Source organism: Xyrauchen texanus, chromosome 25 (assembly GCF_025860055.1).
Source record: "Xyrauchen texanus isolate HMW12.3.18 chromosome 25, RBS_HiC_50CHRs, whole genome shotgun sequence".
NCBI lineage: Eukaryota > Metazoa > Chordata > Actinopteri > Cypriniformes > Catostomidae > Xyrauchen > Xyrauchen texanus.
In genome coordinates, this window is record NC_068300.1 from 17424198 (window position 1) to 17446995 (window position 22798).

Here is a 22798-nt window from a genome sequence, read left to right on the forward strand (position 1 = left end):
CCTGTCCTACACAACTTGCTAACACAGTAACTATGAACATTATTGCATAAAATAAGCTGTAAAGAGAAAAAATTAACTAACTAGATAATAAAAAAACAACAACACCTTTGATCCTCATACAAAAATTTCAATCCTTTGTAGATACTTAAAGATCAATGCACCCATCCCTAAAACACAGCCATTACTTGCATGAACAACCGAGGACAAGTGAAATCAGTTTCAACCGATTTGACTGCCATTCAAATGTCTTTGTCTGAGTAGCGAGAAAATGGGGTCATGTTGGCTGAGAGTGCTGTGAAATCCACACTGCCTGCCATTCTCCATACTCCGTCTCCTGGCAAAGCCTGTGTTGTACCAGTGTGTTTGCAGAGCAAGCATAACCTGAGATCAGATTGGTGTAAAAACACGGTGATTTACTACGCTTGGATGGAGAATGGACTGCAGCTGTCCAATTGTGTGACACTAGCAAGGTGTCAGTACTTGCCTACCTGTTACTTTTTCAAACCTATCACCATGACAACCCTCTGACTCTAGCGGCACGTAGCAATACACCTCCCTTCCACCATTTCTCCATCCCCCTTCTCTCTCTCAATCCTCATCTGTCACTACCCTCTTCCTGGCACAACTTCTTTTCCCTTATGTTTTCCACAGCACACGGATGGTTGATGTTACATGCTTTCATGTATGTATGTCATACATGGGTAAAAAGTAGAAAAATAATTACTTAAATGTAAAAACTTAAAATGCACACTCATATTGTTAATCATATGCATTTGCTGAGTAAACTGTGTGCTTGGGAAACAGTCATATTTCTGCAAGTTCATTTAGTGATGCTAGTGGCACAGAAATTAAACACTTAAAAATTAAAGAGATAGTTTAACCAAACACGAAACTTCATGTTGTTCCAAAACTGCATGGCTTTCTTTCTTCTGTGGAACAATGAGGCTGACTTTCTGTCTAACATGTCCTTCAGTCACCATTTGCTTTCATTGAATGGAAATAAGATACAATGAAATGAAATGGTGACTGTGACAAACATCTCCTTTTAAGTGCCACAAAAGAAGGAAAGTGGGTTTGGAACAACATGAGGGGGAGCAAATTATGACAGAATTTAAATTTTTGGAAGAACTATCCTTTTAAGTTATATTTACCCAGGACTATAAATTAAGTACTTCATGCATAATACAGGGGTTTGCAATTCTGACAGATTTTGTAAGAGAATGGCACGATATGCGCAGTTAACTTAATGGAACCATTTCACAGCATGTGTCAGGAAGTGGAACAATATACACAAAAATTTAAAATTTTTACATTTTTCGGTCATTGGTGCACTAAAAGCATTATTGCCATTTGGTATGCTATGGGGATGCTTGCTGGTTTCTTTTCTTGGTTATCTTTCTTTGAACATTATGAGGCATTTCCCCTTAAATTGACCTACCAACCTCTCAGCAGGTCTATAGCAATTGTCAATTCAATCTCTTTTTGCAGCAGGATCCAGATATTACTAATGTTATATGTTATTGCACAGGGCATAAGAAAGCACAAGGAAACATTTTGTGCCATCCCTATGGGAAAGAAAAGTAAATAGATCACAGCCAGGAAAAACAAAGAATGGCACTGTATTGCAACAATAATAATATATATCAAATAACAGATGATTTAAAAGGTAAAACTGATTTTTCTCTTTGTCTGAAATATAACTGGACTATTGTGCATTGTCTTTAATGTTAGTAAAGGTTACAGGTTAATTTCTGTTTATTATTAAAAAGGTAGGCTATATGCTAAAATATAAATCAGTTAGAATTGAAATTGTTGTAATATAAAATTGAATTTGGAATTGTCTCATTCTGTTATAATTTTCAAATGTTGTGAAATAATGATCAAAACATATTTTTGATAGTACAAAGAATTATATAAATGTTACAAAAATGTAGAATATGAAATGATTTATTATATAACTCTTACTATACTTGCCTGTATAGTATGCTTCTCTTTGTTTGCTGGAAATTAATTTTTTCTAACTTTCTTAAAGGAACAATTCACCCAAATATTGTTACTGTCCTGTCACACTGTCAGTCTGTGTTTTTGTTTGACAGGGCCGTGGCATCATCGTCCCATGTCTGTCTTGTGTTTTGTTGTCTGTCTTTATGTGAGCGCACAGTTTCGGTTGTATTCCCTGCCATGCGCTCTTCAGTCTGTCTTGTTTCATGTCTTAAGTATGGTGTCTGGGTTCTGACTTCCTGTCTGGTTCGGTTTCGGCCTGTGTCGGGATCCGGACACTCCATGTCTGTCTGTTATTGAAGTGGGTGCATCGTGCTAATGTCATCTTGGCAGCATGCACTCAATAGTTTTATGTCTTGTTTCATATACGGAGCTTGGTGTCTGGATCCCGACTTCTGGTCTGGTTCAGTTTTGGTCTGCGTTGGGGTTCGGACACTCATGCTCCATGTTCTGTCTGTCTCTTGAGACCGCGGACATGCGTTTAGTGTGAGAATGAGTGGTATGGCTTTGTTTGCCATTGCTACCTATTCGTCTTGTTTGTCAGTTGGCATGGCCGTATATTGCCTTATTGTCTTGGCGATGTGCGCTCATGCCAATCGGGTGTTTTGTTATGTTGTGAGAGCACTTGGATTTGATTTGTTTCTGTATCGCCACGTCTCTCTCTCTGTCTTACGTCATACCCTGCCTCCTTGTTTTTCAATTATTAGTTTATTAGTCACACCTGCCCTGTCTTGTTAACCAGTTGATTTCTCACTCTATTTAAGTCTCCTCGTGTGTGCTGTCCAGTGCCAGTTCGTCTTTTCCCCTTTGGGGAAGTTTATGTTTGAATTTCCCCCTTGAGGTTTTTTCTCTTTTATGTATTCAATAAATTCTTTTTTTTTGTACTCTAATATTGGGTCCAGCCTCTGCATTCGTGACAAAAATGAAAATTCTTGTCATACTTTATGTCGAAAATGCATGCTACTGTGAACAAGCTTCTCTCATGCACTCATAAATGCACAAAGGAGGTCAAGCTTTTCACAGAACAATTACTTGCATTTTGGGTTGTTTCTCACAATGTCCTTTGCTTTCAGAAGAAGATAAGATAGACTTTATTGTCACAAAGGAAATTTGCCTTGGACACATACAGTACAGTATCTGCTGTTTAAATACAAATAACAGTACATACCTACAGTACATACACAGGCTGTCATCCATACACATGCATACACACAATACATACAGTACCAGAAGACTTGGAATATGTCACTCTACTTACATGGACTACTTTTCTAGTGGTGGTGGTGTAGTGAGCACATAACTGTTAATCAGAAGGTCGCTGGTTCGATCCCCACAGCCACCACCATTGTGCCCTTGAGCAAGACACTTAACTCCAGGTTGCTCCGGGGGATTGTCCCTGTAATAAGTGCACTGTAAGTCACTTTGGATAAAAGCGTCTGCCAAATGCATAAATGTAAATGTAAATGTACTTTTGGGTCGATAGACAACCCGCATTATTCATTAAACAAATCTTCTTCTGTGTTTTGCATATTAAAAGAAAATCATATGGGTTTGGAACAACATGTGGGCAAGTAAATGATGACAGAAGTTTAATTTTTGGGTGAACTATCCCTTTAAATGTCAACTGTCCACCAGTGTTACAAAGTAACTAGTTACTGTATGACTTTAATTACCTTTCAGTACTTTATAGGGTTATGCCTATTTCTAATACATTATTTATGTAGAATACATGAATTATGGCCCCATAATGAGTCATTGTGAAGGAGAAATGTGCAGAGGTGCTGAGTGTATGACTTGTGTGAAACAATGAACTAGGAAGAATTATAAACACTATTTTAAATTTGTTGAGCGGAAAAGTGTTTTAGAAAGTAAATTAAGTAATGTGATTACTTTTTAACTGAATTAATTTGTAAAGTAATCTGATTACAATTTTAGAGAAATAATTATTCATTTGTAGTGGATAACCGTTTTAAAGTAATAAGTACCCAACACTTCTGACCACACATATCCGCTATTATCAGATGAAGGTATCTGAGTTGAGGATTTGTTCTTATTAATTATGTCTCCATCTATATTTCCAGTCAGTTCCTTTCTCTGAAATGCCTGTTAGTCTGTGCAATAAAATTCTGAGCATCCCTCTCTCACAAAATGCACTCTCATGCAAACACACAACCTCATCACTAATAGAACCAGATTGCACTCTGTGTTCCTTTAATAAAACCCAAGAGAGCCAAACTGCTTACAGACAACAACATATTGTTTCCACCATATTTCCCTAAACATGTGTTAAATCTGTTCATGCATAACTCCATCTCAAACAGTCTTATTCACTAAACCAAATAGATATTCATTACCCATTCCACTGAACTCCAATTTAAATCAATAACAGACATTTTCTGTAAACAAACCCATAAGACCTAAGTTCCAATCATGGCTTGTTGCATTTTAACATGTTTTCCAACAACCCTGCACAAAAAAAAAAAGCTTAGATTAGATTGCATGTCCATTCTGGTTTAGGCTGGCAAGCGCTGGTTTAGTACTAGACCAGCATAGCCATGTTGTTCAACAGCAAAATATGATAATCATCCAGCATTGTAACCGGCAATGCTGATCTTTTCAACACTGAAATATGTGTTCCAATAACAGGATGATTTTACTCTTGCAGGAAATCTAATTATGCCCAACTGAAAGTACTGCAGACCCAGCAGTCATTCCCTTACAACACACACTGATTTGGGCCCATCAAAGGAGACACATTATCTCCAGCAACCAGCTCTGCCTCGAAGTTGTTCAAGTCTGTGTGTGGCATTACACTTTACTGTGTTAGGGATCAAATGCAAGTAATTCACTCGTGCTATTACTCTCTGTAGTAATGTGACACAGCACAGCGTATTCCATTTGTCCTTATTCTATACAGTAATACATCTAAATGCAGCCCAGTGAGTGAGTACACACACACATTGTGACTATATCCCACATTTTCTAATCTCTTTGGCATAATTGATCTTGGGCCAGTCTGTCCTTTCTCTTCTCCTCCTTTTTTCTGTTTCTGGCTATGTACTGCAGAAGGGGACTCATCTGTAACCAGTGCTCTCTCTCTCTCCAGGCTGATAAGAGATGACAATGGTAGTTGGCCCTGAATCCTGGCTGAGTCTCAGAAGAGCACACATGGGGAAATAAAGAGAGAGAGAGAGAGAGAGAGACAGAGAGAGAGAGAGCACATGGGCATCCGCCCTGATCTTTCCTGCCAGTTGCAGAACCAGTTGAAAAGTCATAGAAAGTGTTTATAGCTACATGGACCAGCTGTATACTACACTCTCATTTGCTTCAGTAGCCAGCTTTAACACTGGACATCAAATGGTGACCCAACAAAGTCACAAAATTGTTAATTGTACAGAAGTAAACCAAAATGTCCTTAAATGTTTTCAAAAAACATTTAAATTTTATGGTTTCTTGCTCTCCGCAGGCAATGATTTACTACTCAAAACACGTTGTGTATATGTTGGCATCTGCCTATCTTCTACCAAATGACACATGAATTTATGACAAAATAATTGGATGCACATCTTTTGATGTTAACAACAAACGATATGGGAAGCATTTTCTCCATTCCAATAACAGATAAGTTGGTAACACTTTACAATATGGTTCCATTTGTTAACATTAGTTAACAACATTAGTTAACATGAACTAACAATAAACAATCCTTTTCAGCATTTATTAATCTTGGTTAAAGTTAATTTCATTTTGCAATACATTTTTAAAATCAAAAGTTGTATATGTTAACATTAGTTAATGCACTATGAACTAACATGAACTAACAATGAACTATTGTATTTTTAACATTATTAAATACTGTAAACAATATTTTGTTCATTGTTTGTCCATGATACGTAATGCATTAACTAATATTAATAAATATATATATTTTTTTTTTATGTGTTACGTCTATTTTGTTACACTAATCATGCACAACTTCATTATATTTTATTATTTGCATTTAACAGCCCTGTAATGGACTGGCCACCCCTCCAGGGTGTTTCCCTGCCTTTGGCCCGATAGGCTCCAGCACTATCCATGACCCTACATAGGACCAGCGGCTTTAGAAGATGGATGGATTTGCATTTAGCATTGTTCTATAAGGATGGATCACAATGGTTGAATAATCAATGACTATTAAAGCAATGTTTTAACTGAACAGCATTCAGACAGATTAGTCAACTATTTGTTCAGGTAACCCACCAACTAGACCCCCAGGGGGCCACAAAGGGGGTGCTTGGGGGTCCACAAAAATCTGGAAAGAGAAATATTTACTAATTATATTTTTTTATGTCAAATTTGACTTGCTATATTAGGATAATAATAAAGAATGTCTACCATGTTAATGTTTTAACAGTTTTTGATTTAACAGTTAACAATTTGACATTATTAGATTTCGTTCTTCTTTCTAAAGACTGTTAGAAAACCATACATGGTTTTTCATACAAACTTGATATTTTAATCTATAAAAGGTATTCTGTAAATTGAATACAAAGTAAATATATGGCAGATAATATTTGTATTAATTTAATATGTTTTGACGACATTAAAGCCAAAAATGTACAACATAAAAGCCAATTATTTAGTTATGTTTTAATATCACGGTTACTTTTTTTTTTTTCACAAAGTGAAAATTAGTCTTTATACAATCTATAGCTTCATTTATATTTTAGAAAGGGGATCATATTTTTTGGGGGTCAAAAATTTTGAAAACCCCTTATTTTATTTTCCCCCTTTCTACCCAATTTGGAATGCCCAATTCCCAATGCGTTCTAGGTCCTTGTGGTGGCGTAGTGACTCGCCTCAATCTGGGTGGCAGAGGACGAATCTCAGTTGCCTCTGTGTCTGAGACGTCAGTCTGCACATCTTATCACATGGCTTGTTGAGCATGTTACCAAGGAGACATAGTGTATGTGGAGGCTTCACGGTATTCTCCACAGAATCACATTATAGCGACCATGAGTAGGTTACCCCATGTGACTCTACCCTCCCTAGCAACCGCACCAATTAGGTTGCTTAGGAAACTAAGCTGGAGTCACTCAGTATGCCTGGGATTCGAATTCACGCGTCAGCGTCAATACTCGCCCAGGCCCCCGAAAACCCCCTGTTTAGAAAATCACAATTGACCCACCCAATTGACAACCACTGGTTTATACTAAAATCAAAGGTCATGGGCTCTCATGGGTATCACACACACACACACAGAGGTAATATAACAGATGGAACAAAGACCGAGCAAGGGAACACCAGCATATCTTCTCACAAATGTAATTAAGATCCCATGATGGTCTCCATAATCCATTCTCTTTCCAGGTCTAGAGCTGGTCAGCACATTGGACCCTGTCTCAACCTTCATTCCAGAAAATTAGGTTACCAACCTTTCATATCCATATCATTATCAGAGACACTATCAGCCAAATTAGAGAAGATCAAGTTTCGAGAATCATGGTATACATTACAGGCGATCCAGGAAATTTCTCTAGCTCAAGAGACAGAGATATTGCAGTGGGAAGCGTTCCATGATGCTTAAAAGACCATGTGAGCTGCAGCCACAACTATAGCAGCTTAAATATCACAGGAATTTACACTTCATTGTTGTTTCTTTTACACTAGAGGGGCGACAAAACGCATGTCTAATCCTAATAAAAATAAACCAGACAGGTGGTTCCGCAGTGACTTCGCTGTGGGAGAAGGAAACCCAACAGAGTGCAAGACACGGTACTGGAAGGATGAGTGAATGAGAGAAGAGAGTGTTTGTGACAACAAACGCAGAGGTTGCCATACTCTCTTATCCCTAAAGGGAGAGTCCACCGAAAATAAAAAGGAAAATTCTGTCATCTTTTACTCACCCTCATGTTGTTTCAAACAAGTGTGACTTACTTTCTTCTGTGGGACACAAAAGGATATGTAAGGCAGAATGTTAGCCTCAGTCACCATTTACTTTCATTGCATCTTTCTTCTGTACAATGACTAATCGGCCGTTATTGATTGTGTCTCACTAAGTAATCAAAGACTGCAGTTTTGAAACTATAGCAAATGTTTTTGTTGTTGTTGTTGTTTTTATCAGATGACTAAATCGTCACCAAAACTGTACAGTGCGCACTGAGCATTAGCCATAAGGGAAGCCTTCAGACTGTAAATATTGTGAATATTTTGTCATGTACAACATATACTGTTAATGAATGATACCTGAAATCGTGTAGTTTTTTGAGGAGAGGTGTTTCGACAAGAGGATAATAAAATAGGTACAAAAAAGCCCTTATATTTTAATGTGAAGAATGAGAACATCATTTCAACTTGGGGGTGGGCTCTTTTGACTTGGACCTAAGCAACCACCGAAAAGATCCTAGCTACCCTGCTGAAAAGAAAAAAACATATTTAACCAGCCTAAGCTGGTTTGATGGTTTGAGCTGGTTTTAGCTGGTCTCCCAACCTGACCAGAGCACCAAAACCTAATTAAAACAGCCTAAAACAAGCTTAGGCGGGTTTTTTTTTTTTCCGCTACAGTGGAACAAACCACCTAGAAAAACACCCCAGCAACTCCATAGCAATGCCCTGGCAACCATTTTCTTATATTTTCCTCAGAACATGTAGAATATAGTTTTCTTTGCATCTTTGCAACTCACAGACATGCCCCGCCAGATCTCTCCACCTATTTTCTCATTCCTTGTGAAACTACTTCCAGCCCTGTTCCCCTGGCTCTCTTCAAAGAGATCATTTCCAGCCCCTTCACAACATTTTCTCGTCCTTAATGTCTGTCTTCATCCTGCACTTAAGCCTGAAACCCCACCCAAACCCCTCTCCCCTCAGGTCATCCCATTGTCCAACTGCATAATTACCTCATTAGGCTTGTTAGTATTGTTTATGACTCTATATCTTTGCCTCCATCTGATCTTTCTCCCTCCTCTCCATCTCTATTTTTCTGTGTCCCATAATCTCCTTCATTTTTCAGTGTACCCCTGATTTGCCACCATTAGGTCCTTGGTTAAATATAACTCTCTCTCCTCTCCGCTGTTCTATGCCCTTTCATCTCCCATTGCTCACTCAAAGTGTGTGTGTGTGTGTGTGTGTGTGTGTGTGTGTGTGTGTGTGTGTGTGTGTGTAATAACATCTCTCAAGTTTGTTGTTGTTTATCTCTTTTTTCCCTAAAGTGTGTGTCAAAACAGTGAGCAGTTCATTTTGCATTGGTGCAGTGCAACCACAATGACTTTTCCACTGCAGGAACACATCACCCTAACAAACATAGCAGTTCTGGTTTTGCATTCAGCCCCAGTTATATCATGACTGAAAAAAATACAACCTTCCTTGCACATGCAAGAAGAAGCAAGGGAAAATTACGATACCTGAGAAGGTGACACACAGATGAACACACACTGCTTGAAAGTAAAGTAAGCATAGCCTAGCTTTGATGATGTTTTTTTAGTAATAAAACTATAATGTAACCAATGTTCAGAGCTGGGTGCATGGAAATGAAGGAAATAAGATATTAGAGAGTATTTCTGAATATAAATTACTCACTTTTGCATAGCAGCAGTGTTATACATGCAATTTACCCAAGGAGGATGTGTTCCTGGACCAAAATCCTTATTGGTTCTGGAACAACACTGCTGTCATCCAATCAGATTTTAAGGTTTGGTTTTGTGGTTTGAACTTTTTTAAGGCCCTTTCACATGATTTGTGTCAATGTTAACAAATTCACTGAACAAAGCACCAAGTTATCTCTGATGAAAAGACCAGCATATGTTGTAATTTGCATGATGCATAATAATTTGGGCAGTGCCGTGCGAAAATCAAAACAAGATGGAAGAGAGATCCTGTGCTTATCCAGATATATTGAGCTACATGACACAACATTGAATGTCATTAAAGTGTTAGTTCACCAAATATGAAAATTATTTCATTATTTTCTCACCCTCATGCCATCCCAGATGTGTATGACTTTCTTCTACAGAACACAAATATTTGTTGGGATATTTCAGCTCTCTAGGTTCATACAAGTTACATACTGTAAAGGCAGCATAAAAGTAATCCATATGACTCCAGTGGTTAAATTCATCTTCAGAAGTGATATGATATGAAACAGATCAATACTTAAGTCATATTTTACTATAAATCTCCACTTTCACTTTTACATTCTGAAAGTGAAAGTGGTGATTTATAATAAAAAAAAAAAAACGTTTTAAATATGAATCTGTTTCTTACCCAAATTGATTACATCGCTTCAGACAACATACATTAAACTACTGAAGTTGTATGGATTACTTTTATGCTGCCATTATCAGATTTTTGAACTCCAAAGGTCTGGTCACCATTCACTTCCATTGAAAAGACATGCAGATCTGAAATATTCTTCTAAAAATCTTAATTTGTGTTCAGCAGAAGAAAGAAAGTCATACACGTCTGGGATGGCATGAAGGTGAGTAAATGATGAGAGAATTTTCATTTTTAGGTGAACTATCCCTTTAAGAGAACATTTTCTGCCATCAAAGCAATCCCGGGACTTTTTTCTTTTCTAAGCACAAATGTATGTTACAGTACCTCTATCGATTGCTTTCACTAGTTTCACTGTTTACTGTGAACACCTTTCTCTTTCTTGCTACCTGAGCAACCTTGTAAAAACGTATGTCTGTTATCTGCAACTCATGTAATGTGGAGGTGAAAGCAGCGCATCGCACTAGTAATGATGGGTGCATTGTGAAAGGGACTTTGTCCACTTATTATTTCTCTGATTGTAAGGGAAGGTTGGGGTTAGGGTTAGGGTCAGGATTTATGGTTAGTATTAAGGCTATGTCCTTTTGGGTACATGATGTTGTGCGCTGAAATTTATGAAAACACAGTGCTTTTTAAGGCTGTGGGCAGGACTTCTGCTTATTTGGCAACAAAAGTGTGTTGTTTAGTCAAACATCACATCACACTTCAGCAGTACATCACAACTGCTGCACCAACACTCCAATTAATTTCCAATTCATTCAAATGTGTTTCCATGCCATTACAGAATAATGACAGATGAAATTTGTCCTTTGAAATGTGTGATTCATTCTACTCTTTCTCTTCACTTGAAAATGTTTATCCAATACAGCTAATTGATTCAAGAGAGATGTGTTGTATTTTTCCTTGGTCCTGAATAGCCCTACCATCCTCAGGCCTTAATGTGTCTTTCTGGGTGGTTGGTGGGTGTAGTGTGAAATAGGAAGACACAGTAGGTGAGATTAAATTATCAGAGTGCATTGGGATCACATTCACTAGTGCACTGATCCAGAAGTAAAGAATATATCATGCCTGACATAGTGCTTTTGACTCTGCTAGAACAAACACTGAAACCCCTGGCATGACACACTGTACGCTGTAGATTGCATTACATGTCATATACGCAAGGCGCAACACTGAAGCAACCTCGTGAAGCAGGCTTGACGAAATCAAGTGAGGGACCATCTCACTATAAACAACAGATCCAATCATTGAAAGCACCGTACAACATGACAACAAGAACTATGATAATCCATCCTGTCACCAGTTGAAGTGAACTGGCCAGGACTCTCTTCTATCCCTTTTCAGACTTGTCAACAAGACAAAAACTGTAATGCTGTAATCTTATGCATATTTCAGCATCTTATTCTGGCCAAGACCCTTTCATTCACATATAAAATATCTGAATGACATATTAAACCATCAAAAATCATAAGCAGTTTGTCAAACATGTAGGAATATCTGCCTCAAAGTTTTTAAATATCTTAAAAAGACACTGTACCATGAACATTGGTATACTTTGGCAGGTTCTTTGTCACAATCATGTTTAGGAGTTAACCAAATTAAAAGGCCTATACATTTTTTTCTTTGCATAAAATGTATTTTTTTTATGTAGACTTTATTTCCTTTCATAATGAAATGCATTATGATTCATCTAGCCTAGTATGTCTCTTGAGAAACAGTGCATCTCTTGGTCTAGACCAAGACTAGAACCACTGAGACTCAGTCCAAGAGTAGAACCATCGAGATCTAGACAAAGACTAGTCCCATTGAGATAGATCAAGACCTGTCTGTCGGAGGGCCAGGCAATCCATTTTACAGTTTTTTTAGCTCAGACCAATAGACCAAGACTAGACCCATTGAGATCCAAACCCAGACTAGACCAATCTAGACCTAGACCAAGACTACACCCATTGAGACCCATACCAAGATTATTCCCAACAAAACCTAGACCAAGACTAGACTGATTAGGACCAAGACTAGACCCCTTAAGACCTAAAACAGGACTAGACCCATTGGGTACAAGACTAGGCCCATCGAGATACAAATCCAGACTAGACCAATAAAGACCTTGACCAAGACTAGGCCCATTGAGATCCAAACCACAACTAGACCCATTAAGACCTAAACCAAGACTAGACTGATGGAGACTCAGACCAAGAGTAGAACCATCCAGATCTAGAACAAGACTAGACCCATTAAGATGGAGACACATCAAGACCTGTGTAGTGAGAATCACCCTGGCACCTACTGAAATGAACTGAGCCTCACACAAGACACCAAAATATGTGGTGATTTTCGATCACACATCACTTAAGATTTATATGTGTGTGATTATTAATATCAGACAGACCCTCCCTCCATCCTCAGGGCACCAGCTAAGGAGTTTCACCTTAACAGTAAAAGAATGATCCAAATCGACCATACAATAAATTTGAAATATGTCAATTGGATGGAGCTGGTCATCTGATTAATCTGAAGAATTCATGAGTTTCAGCCTAACCCTTTAGAGATCTTCTGTATCATCAACACAAGGAACACACCGTTTTAATAAAATTAGTTTTATTTTCAAAAAGATAAACAAGATTAACTAACAAAACAACAAAATGGTACTAATATGCTGAAACATAAAATAAATGTATAGGTAAAAATGTGCATAGGATGGAAAGATGCAAGTGGTTTAACTGGATGTAGCAATGGCAAAGTATGACTATTATCTTATTTAAATATAAATAGCTGTTTCTCTGTTAATTAATAAGGTTAAAACCTTATTTCTATTCAAACAAATAACTCAAAGATCAATAGCAAAACATGTGATACACAGGTTATGTAATCTAAAGAGCATTAGAAAATCATAAACTGATAGTCTACACTAATGACAAGGTCTCTGGAAAGAGGTTTTCCTTGATCGATCGATGAGTTCGCTGATAGCGACTTCTTCAACTGGGGCTCAGGGCCACGTTTCAGTGTGGAAGGAGCTGGATTCCATTTCAACACGAAGGAGCTGAGGAATGCTGATTTCCTGGTAACACTGAGAGGGTTCTTGCAATCTGGAACATGCAGATATACAGCCCTTATGTCAGTGCAAGATTCATCATTTGGAACACGCAGATGCACGAAACTTGAAGAGAAGGTTTGCTTGGCAGAGCTTAACCTTGTTGCTGTTATCTCCCTGGAATAGGGAACCGAACTTGCCGTTGCAATAGTCTCTTGGAGACTATTGGAGTGAGACTCCAATATAAAGTCTGCAAACTTTATATTTCAGTTTGGTGCTTTGGTGAATTTCAGTTTGGTGCTTCTTGTTTCAAGGTTAGGATTGGCTGCTGAGCTCGTTTTCGCTTAACGCAGCCCATTCGGCACGTTTCGCGGGCGACCCACCGGCCCGCTCGGTTCTACTGATGGCCATTCTGCCCCTGATCGGCCCCAAAGTGCGTCGGCCCACCAGGAAAATGCCCGGTATGCCAGATTACCAGTCCAGCCCTGCCTGTCAGTCCAAAAACCAGACTGTCCATTTGACTGTTTATTAGCTCATACCAACAGACCAAGACTATACCTATCAAGACTCATACTTTGATCAAGACTAGAACAGAAGTTCCACATTATAAAGAAAAAATGTACATTGTCAATTAAAAATTTAACTATGAGGTACACCATTAAATCTACGAGCAGCTGGGGGGACATCTATGTGGGAACATAATGGAAGATAATGGAAATAGACTGTGGTCTTATCTGAGACCATAAGCTGAGAACCAGATCATTTATGTGGCCTAGAGATGTTTAAAAAAAAAAGACCACAAGATGAAGCCTCCAACTCTATGTGCTCACAGGATATCTACTAGATAGGCATATCTAACCCCACATACAATTTAGAACCACAATAAGAGAATTTTAATAAAACTTCTTCCCATTCTTTTACCTATGACTGTGTTAAGGTACATTTATTATATTCTAAATTTAGTGATGATATAAAAGTGCCATAGATCGATGATGCCTGGTGAGAACACATCTCTACAGTCAATAATCTACCAGACTGTTGGCCCACAGCCACAATATGGTCTTCCATTCTAGTCCAGGTCATCATGAAAAATCTTCCAAACAACAGATTTTCATCACAATGATGGATAAATGAAATCGAAATGATTCACAGCAGCTGTATACCGGCTCAACACCAGACCTTTGTGTATCATATGAAGGTTGCTTCATTGTTTAGGTCAAATTCAAATGAGTTTGGAGAGCTGCAAAATGTTGCCATTATGGGAAACACAAGAGACTATCCAGAATTCCATCTTAACAGACTGCATACACAACTGTACAAGACTACAAAAAGACCTCTCACAAAGCATAGATTCACTTTGTGTCAAGACATTCATATGGTCAATAATGCTTCTTTCATTAAAAAGAGATAAGAGGAATGGGGAGATGCTTTTTTAACAAAGAGATGGCTTTATTTCACCAAACTGTGGGAGGAAATGGGGAAGGGAGATGGTCATTAGGCTTTACTTGTCTTTGTCTTGTCTTTTTTCTTGTCACAGCTGTATTTTCTCCTTTGCATTTTTTACTTGGTTGCTTTATGTTGACAGTTACAGAGAGCTTTTTAAAAGTATTTTGAATGAGGTCAGTAGTCACAATCTGATAGCCAGGCCAATAAGGAGAGGAAAACCTTTATTGCAGTTCATTATGATGTGGGTTTAGTTTAGATTTATTGTCAAAACTTATGTCTGCTTTTTGGTGATTAAATTGAGATGTGGCAGATTTAGTGTGACCTCTTTCAGCTTAGTTAATTTCATCAGCATATTCGGGGCCTCTGTTTGAGACCGCTGCCATTACAGTCTCAATTGCATGATTGGCTTCATTTTGTGAAGCTTTATGTGCAAGGTTTAAAAAAATTGCAATTGATTCTCAAGAACCCATTACTTTGATTGCGGTCTAGAGAAGTCTTTCAGCCTGGCAATGCATGAATACAGACATAGCCTTGGAGAAGAACACTCACTTGAGAGTGTAGATAAAGAACAATAAAGAGGAACGTTGAAAGGTTCCCTTTTTAACTAATGCTTTCATATTAAAATTGACTATTTTTATTGGGTTATAAAGTAAATTCACTCTCTCCTTTGTTAAAGTCACTCTCATGTGTTCTCTTGATTCCAAATCCCTGGTGCACTTGGTAGTGCTTTCATCATCTTTGATATTTGAGGTTTTATTCTGCAGTTCACTTACAGTGGCCCCCAAACATATTTGGACACTTAAGCCACACTTAATAACGTATGAATTTCAATGATAACCAAATTTCATGGAATTAACTTCTTAGCTAATTTTAACCAAATGATCCCAAGGCAATTTTAGCGAATGTGTATTAAAGTCAGTTCCATTCTGCTTTACAAAGATGTCCTAACAAATTAAACACAGGTCAATTTCACTATGTTAACTGCAAGTTCTACTAAGTTTACAACCCTAAAAATGTTAAGTAAATCTTGCATATCTCGCTTGCATATGCAACCAAATTTCGCACAAATGTCTATTAGCCACTGGCTAGTAATTCTTCAGATTTCACTAGCCAGTGATTGAGTTGTGTAGTGGTGAAGAACTGAAGCACAGCGATACTTTTACTGAAAAAATGCTGGCTTTTAAGAAGCTGGATTTAGCCTTGTCTTTTAGTGCATGCAGTGTCTCGTGAGTGCACACAGAAGGAAATTTACCTTATTTGGCTGAAGTGGGTTCTGGGGTTTTGTGAAAACGCGCTGTCACCATCACTTTAGTTGAGCCGTGATATGCTATAGTTACTTATACACTGCATTGATCAACGTCACAGACTGTTTTTACAACATTCTCAATTTTTTAGCATGGCTACAGACAATTCATGTGTTGGACACCTGTTAGAGGGTAAAAGTGTTTAAGATTTTAATTTGAGAACTTTTACAATAAATATTTGTACACGTAAGTCAATACACATTATGCAAGTAAAAGTTTCCTTTTGGCTCATTCTGTGTATTTTGTGTACATAGACGAGATTCACACACTCCACATTTTCATTTCATGTCTCTTTTACAATCCTTTCTGTATTTACAGTCTGTTGATCAAAAAGTAAAAATAAACATGAATTCATCCCCATCAGTACTGTGTTAGCAGTGGTTGTGAAGCCCTCTTCACTGGATAGGTAGTTAAAATGCTGTTGTGGGGGATTTTTCCCCACCATGCGTGATGTGGTAGGAGGATGCTAGCGACCAAGGCCCTCAGGCGATAACAGGTGGCTGTGGAGACTTGCAGGCTGTGCTGATTCTCCCCAGAACTCCTCTTTAACTGGCACATGCACAACAGATGCTCCACATTTACTGCCCATTTACAGTTTTGAAAAAAAAAAAAAAACGGATAATTTTTTTATCTTTGGGTGAACTATCCCTTTCAACAATTCATGAGAGTGAAAACTGATACAGAAGATTTCAAGTAAATTTTTCAACAATATCACGTTAACCACTAAAAAACGTTTGACTAAATCAGACATATTCACGTTTCCAAAACCACAATATGAGGCTGTTTCGGCTGGTGTGCATGTCAAAAGGCGGCCACCAAGGAGACAAATGCTGAAGGTGATGGCTCCTTTCCTTAGCCTTTCTTTACATAGCCCCCTCCCAGCTCCTGTACAAGCCCTTCTCTTGTTGACCTTGCACCTATTCTCTGCCTCTCCAAAGACAGCATAAGTGCACATATATTATCAGCCTGTGGAAGGGCTTTGCCTGTCAAATGTGACCCCACCCTCCTTCTCTTCTCTCATCGCTACTAAATCTCTCCAGCTCATCCATCCATCTGTGCATACAGCTCAATTAAAGCCTCTGCCTCTAAGGAGAAGATTTTGTAGTGGAAGATAATATTTTTCCTTGCAAAGCCAGTGTTTGTGCGGCAGGTAATTTACCAGAATTATGAGCAGAGTATGGATGATTCTCATACAGTATTTATTTCAGTTCCACACTCGCATGACCCAAGCACCTGTATGCAGTAAACACCCTGCCGATAATCAATTCCGAGCAATTTATCTTGGAAAGTCATTGTTGGAAAGAGTGACAGATCATTCCTCAAAATTCCTTTGCTAAGGATTTCCAACAATATAGAACTTTGTTGTCATGATGATGTAACGTCAGTAAATCACTGATTTTATCGCACTAAAATGTTTTTTTGTGATAATCAACACTATGCCACAAGTACAGTTGATTAAGCTAACCTTCTATTAAACCCAGAACATTTCTTTAAAGGGATAGTTTCCAAAAAATTTTATTCTCTCTACTCAACCTCATGCCGTCCCATATGTGTATGACTTTCTTTATTCTGCAGGACACAAACATTTTTTTTTAGAATAATAGCTTTGTTGGTCCAAACAATGCAAGTGAATGGTGACCAGAACTTTGAAGATCCAAAACTCACATTACGGCAGCATAGTAATCCATAAGAATCCAGTGATTAGATATGTCTTCAGAAGCTATGTGATAAGCGTGGGTGAGAAACAGATCAACATTTAAATACTTTTTACTATAAATCTCCATTTTCACTTTCACATTTTGAAAAAGTACACATAGTAAAAAAGGCCTTAAATATTGATCTGTTTCTCACCCATACCTATTATATTGTGGATTTAACCACTGGAGTCTTGTGGATTACCTTTATGCTGACTTTCTGTGATTTTTAGAGCTTCAAAAGGTCTGGTCACCATTCGCTTGCATAGTATAGACCAAGAGAGCAGAGATATTATTCTAAAAATTTTCATTTGTGTTCTGCAGAAGAAAGAAAGTCATACACATCTGGGATGGCATGAACGTAAATGATGAGAGAATTTTCATTTTTGAGTGAACTACCCCTTTAATGTAGTAATTCTTACATAGGGCCATAACCACCATAGACTTTGAGAAGGATACATCACCACAATATTCAAATTAACGGCCGATCAATATAGGTTTTTCAGTTCTTGAATATTTGGCCACTGTAAGAGGGATGAAAATGGGAAAGGAGGAAGCGGGAACCGGTTGAACAATCAAAGTGATATTTCAATAGGAACATAAACAACAAAACACAAAAACATAAACGCACAAATGGCAGTAGCATGTGGCTCTCTCTCTACCGACCTGCCGCATTCCGTTGCACCTATCCCTCTCCTTGCCTGATTAGACCAATTGGGGGCGGGGAGTGCATAGTCACGGCCCGGCCCCGCCCTGCCCTCCTCCTCGTCACAGCCACATTCTTGCTCAGTACCACGATATAACAATCTAATACCATCACTGTACCATGGTACTGCAACATTATGCAAATAAATAATGTTCTTTAATTTCATGGTAATTGACAAGTGTGCCAAAATACAACAAAGCATGTTATGCCATAAACTGCACTGCAGACCACCAATACCATTGCACAATCATGAGTGATTCACACAATTACACAGCCAGCAAATTGATGGGGGAGGGAAGTGACACAACCATATAGATGATACATAAATGATTACTGCAACAACAATTCTAATACAACGATTATTATTATGAGTACAGAAGAGTACAGCATGGTTCCCAGATCTTAACAGCATATCATTAATTTGCAAAGCTGCTTTACCAAACAAGTAGAACTGGATTCTCCTGTTGGCGTTCTTAAAGTTAGTGTCATTAAATATAACAAATATTTGCATTATGCTTAGGTCAGTATGTGTACTAAGCAGGATCGGTAAGCTGCAATATGCAACCAGATCAGCATTTCCAATCAGATATGTTGTAATATGCAAGTTAAGAGTGCACAGTCCTAAATACAAGTTGGTAAAAGAGGAGCCTGTTGCTGATATCACATGGGATGTGTGCAGATCCACCAGAGAAATGTTTCTGCTTACGAGACTCAAGGAGTGAGACTGTATTTTCAAAGCACAATGCAAATAATTAATCTACAGAGAAAACATTCGTCAACTCTTGCAACAATACTGGCTTTTTGCCTTGTCCTCATTTAATGCACTGAAGTTTAAGAAAATATGACTTTCCATCTCCATGCTTACAGACCTTAATTATAGATAGAAAAAGATACATGAACGCATATAACATTGCTGCTTTTTAAATGCCCACAGCACTAGTATCAGAGATCACAGATCAAACCCACTGCAACATAATTTCACCTTAAGTCTCAAAGGTGTGATCATCTAACCACAAGAAAAGAGCTGCAAAAAAAAGGCAATTCTGTTTGACATCCATCAGACACTAAATGCTATTGACATTTCTCACTCACATCTTCTCATCTTACCTCTGCAGGTTTGAAACGGCTTCAGGTTTCCTTCTTTCTCTGGCAACTCTGAGCGTCTGACGTTTTTTCTGTCCCTGAAGATTCTTGTGTCTCTTGCTGTGTGTCAGATTGATTGTGGTCTCTCTTCAATTCTGATGCTGCAGTGCGAGGAAAACACACCCTCTCTGGCTCCATCGCTGCCTCTCCCTGCCTCTGATTGGCTGCCGTCTAGAGGCAGTGATATCACCCTTTTTTCTCCAGCTCCCTGCCTCCTTTCTCTCACTCTTCATCTCTCCCTCGCTCCCGTCATTCTCTGACCATTCCTTTATTGTCCTCATCCTGCTTTCCGCTCTGCATCCCCTTGGTGCCAAACGAAATATGTCTATAATTTCATCTGTGATTGGCAGGATCTGTTTGAAGGAGAGGGGGTAATTCAATCAAGCAAGGGAGTAATGTGATGTTAAATGCAGAGAGCTGTTCCACAGCAACATTAAAAGGATTTTAGCTGGTTGTCTGGTAGGCATGAGTAATAAGAATGAGAAATACATGTTATGCTAATTAGTGCATTGTTATGCAGCATTTATAGGGTGGCACACAAAGAGCTTTCTGTCGGCACCTCCCTCTCTTTCTGAGGGTGGTGGATCAAATGCTGAATAGGAGGATGCAGGAATAAGAGGTTAGATGGTGTGAAATTATAGAGATGGATAAAACAGAGAGGATTGTATGTTCTGTTGTCATTTATTCACCCTCATGGTATTCTAAATACATATGACTCTATCTTCAGTGAAATATATACTGTATGATGAGAAATTTTGAATGTTATTGTTGTTCTTTTCCATACAGTGAACGGGGACCAGGGTCAGAAAAGTTTCGGGGCAAATATGCCACCGAAATTGACCAAAAATACACCCAAAATGTAAAAAAAAAATCATAAAAATGCCCTTGTAATGAATTGTTCTATTTTGTTTGCATCATGTGAAATGTATTTTATTTTTAGTTAAATATTTTATCACACAAAATATAAGTTGATAATGTTTGAATTTTGTTGGTAACAACCTAATTGCTCAGATTGAAAATGCATTTTAATTAACTGATTAAGAAAAATGGGTTTGGAACAACATGTGGGGGAGAAAATTAACAAAATCTTCATTTTTGGATGAACGAATCTCCTTTTAAAACCTGCTGTAATTCAAAATATTTAAATATTGAACCCAGATAAAAATAAATATATAAAAAAATTATTCATTTATATAGAAATGTTACTAATTGAGTAACACCTTATTCACATTAAAGGGATAGTTACCCCAACATTTTAATTCTCTCACTTACTCACCCTCATGCCATCCCAGATGTGTATGAATATTTAAGTCAATTTTTTACTACTTTCAGTTCCACATTCTTCTTCTTTTGTTTTTGCCGATAAATCACATTTGTCATGTATATCACCACCTACTGGGCAGAGGAGAATTCATAGTCAGGTTTGGGGAGTAATGGAATATTGCATTGTGTTTTTAAAATACAAAATATGAGTAACTGTATTCCACTACAGTTACAATTTAAATCTTTGCTCTTACAGATTAACTATAAAAATCAGGCTATATGGTATGACAAGTTTTTATGAGATTTGAGTGTTTTTACAAGAATAAAGTATGCTTCAATGAGAAACCAATGTATAACCAATGTAGCCTGTTGCATCAAATAGAAACCTACAAATAATAGATTTTCTGCCTCATTCTATTTACAGAATCCACAAAATCGGAAAAAGCTACACTCCATAAAATATTTATGCTTTTTCAGAGCATGTTTTTTCTATTTAAGGTGTATTTCATTTTACTGTATTTAAAGTTGTTTTTTTTTCACATATTTTTCTTGATTGTTGTCAAAAACAAGTGGAAAATCTGCCATTACTGAAGAAGTAATAGAAAGTATTTATACTATGTTACTGACCTCGAGTAATCTAATATGTGGGATACATTTTTAAAATGTGCCTGTTTATAGTAAAACATTACTTAAATATTGACATGTTTCTCATCCACAACTATTGTATCACTTATAAATATATATGTTTAACTACTGGAGTCGTATGGATTACTTTTATGCTGCCTTTATATGCTTTTTGTTGATTCAAAGTTCTTGCCACCATTCACTTGCACTGTATGGACCTACAGAGCTGAAACATTCTTCTAAAAATCTTCATTTGTGTTCAGCAGAACAAAGAAAGTCAAATACATCTAAGATGGCATGAGAGTGAGTAAATGATGAGAGAATGTGCATTTTTGGGTGAATTATTCCTGAAACGTTCCATTTGTTAAGGGTTTGAATGAACAAATCCTTTCTCATCACGTCTCATGAGCAAATATTTAATGACAACAATGCTTATTTCTTGGTAGTAATGGAATTATAGTTTGGGATATCATAGAAAGATATATCTATGCTTCCTACTGGATAGAGGCAACTTTGTAGATAGGAGGTTAAGCAAGCATTGAATTGCATTGATGCCTGCCTACATACTGACTGCAAAGGCAGCATTTTTAAGGTTTTGGTTACAGCCAGAGTATAAGAGAAGAGTCCTACATTTTCTTCCATTTTAACTATTTTAAAACATTTTATTTGTGAATTGAAACACTTGAAATGTGAAATCCGTTCAGCTGTTCTAGAGGCTGATATAATGCAACTTAAGGAGCCTTTTACTCAAAGCAGCAAACGGTTGAATGGCAAATCATCACGCCCAGTTTGATTCATCTGGGAAGGGGACTCAAGGCAAAACAGCAGCTTTTCAACAGTTTTTGATACAAGCAAGGTGAAAATAAACTGCTATCAGTCTCTATTTTAATATATGACTGGTTTACTTCCTGTTTTTATTGAAAATCGCTCAGTTAGGCTCCCATTTATTTATCTACAGAATCACCCTCCACTGCATGCAAACACAAGGCAGAAGTGATGTAGGGTGTGCAAGAATAAATCTGCATTGAGATGATCTATTTGTAACATATTATCTGGCTTTGTGTTTAGTGCCACATTTACAGTAAATACCCACAGACCACACATTCTGAAAACACCAGTCGCAACACTTTCGCTGGAAACTAAAGCCCAGCCTTTTGTTAAAGGTCCTTGATTTGTGCACTTCCTGTACACAGTGAATCAGGCAGGACAAATGAAGCTTGAAGGGTTCATCTTGAAAACCTCATACAGGGAGTTGCCAGTTTGCATTAGTACCATCAAATGCAATAACAAAAGCCCACGCAAAGCAGCTGCTTTGAATAAGTATGATTTGCAATCA

At 37.7% G+C, this 22798-nt stretch overlaps 1 protein-coding gene across 1 annotated transcript in view; it reads right to left on the reverse strand.

The window, feature by feature from the left end:
- Positions 1–19642, reverse strand: part of LOC127618512 (neural cell adhesion molecule L1-like) — a 79854-nt gene extending 60212 nt beyond the window's left edge. Inside the window, exon 1 of the mRNA XM_052091000.1 lies at positions 19540–19642. The gene's annotated coding sequence lies outside the window, so the exon portion shown is untranslated. The remainder of the gene's footprint in view (positions 1–19539) is intronic.
- Between the last annotated feature and the right edge of the window lie 3156 nt (positions 19643–22798).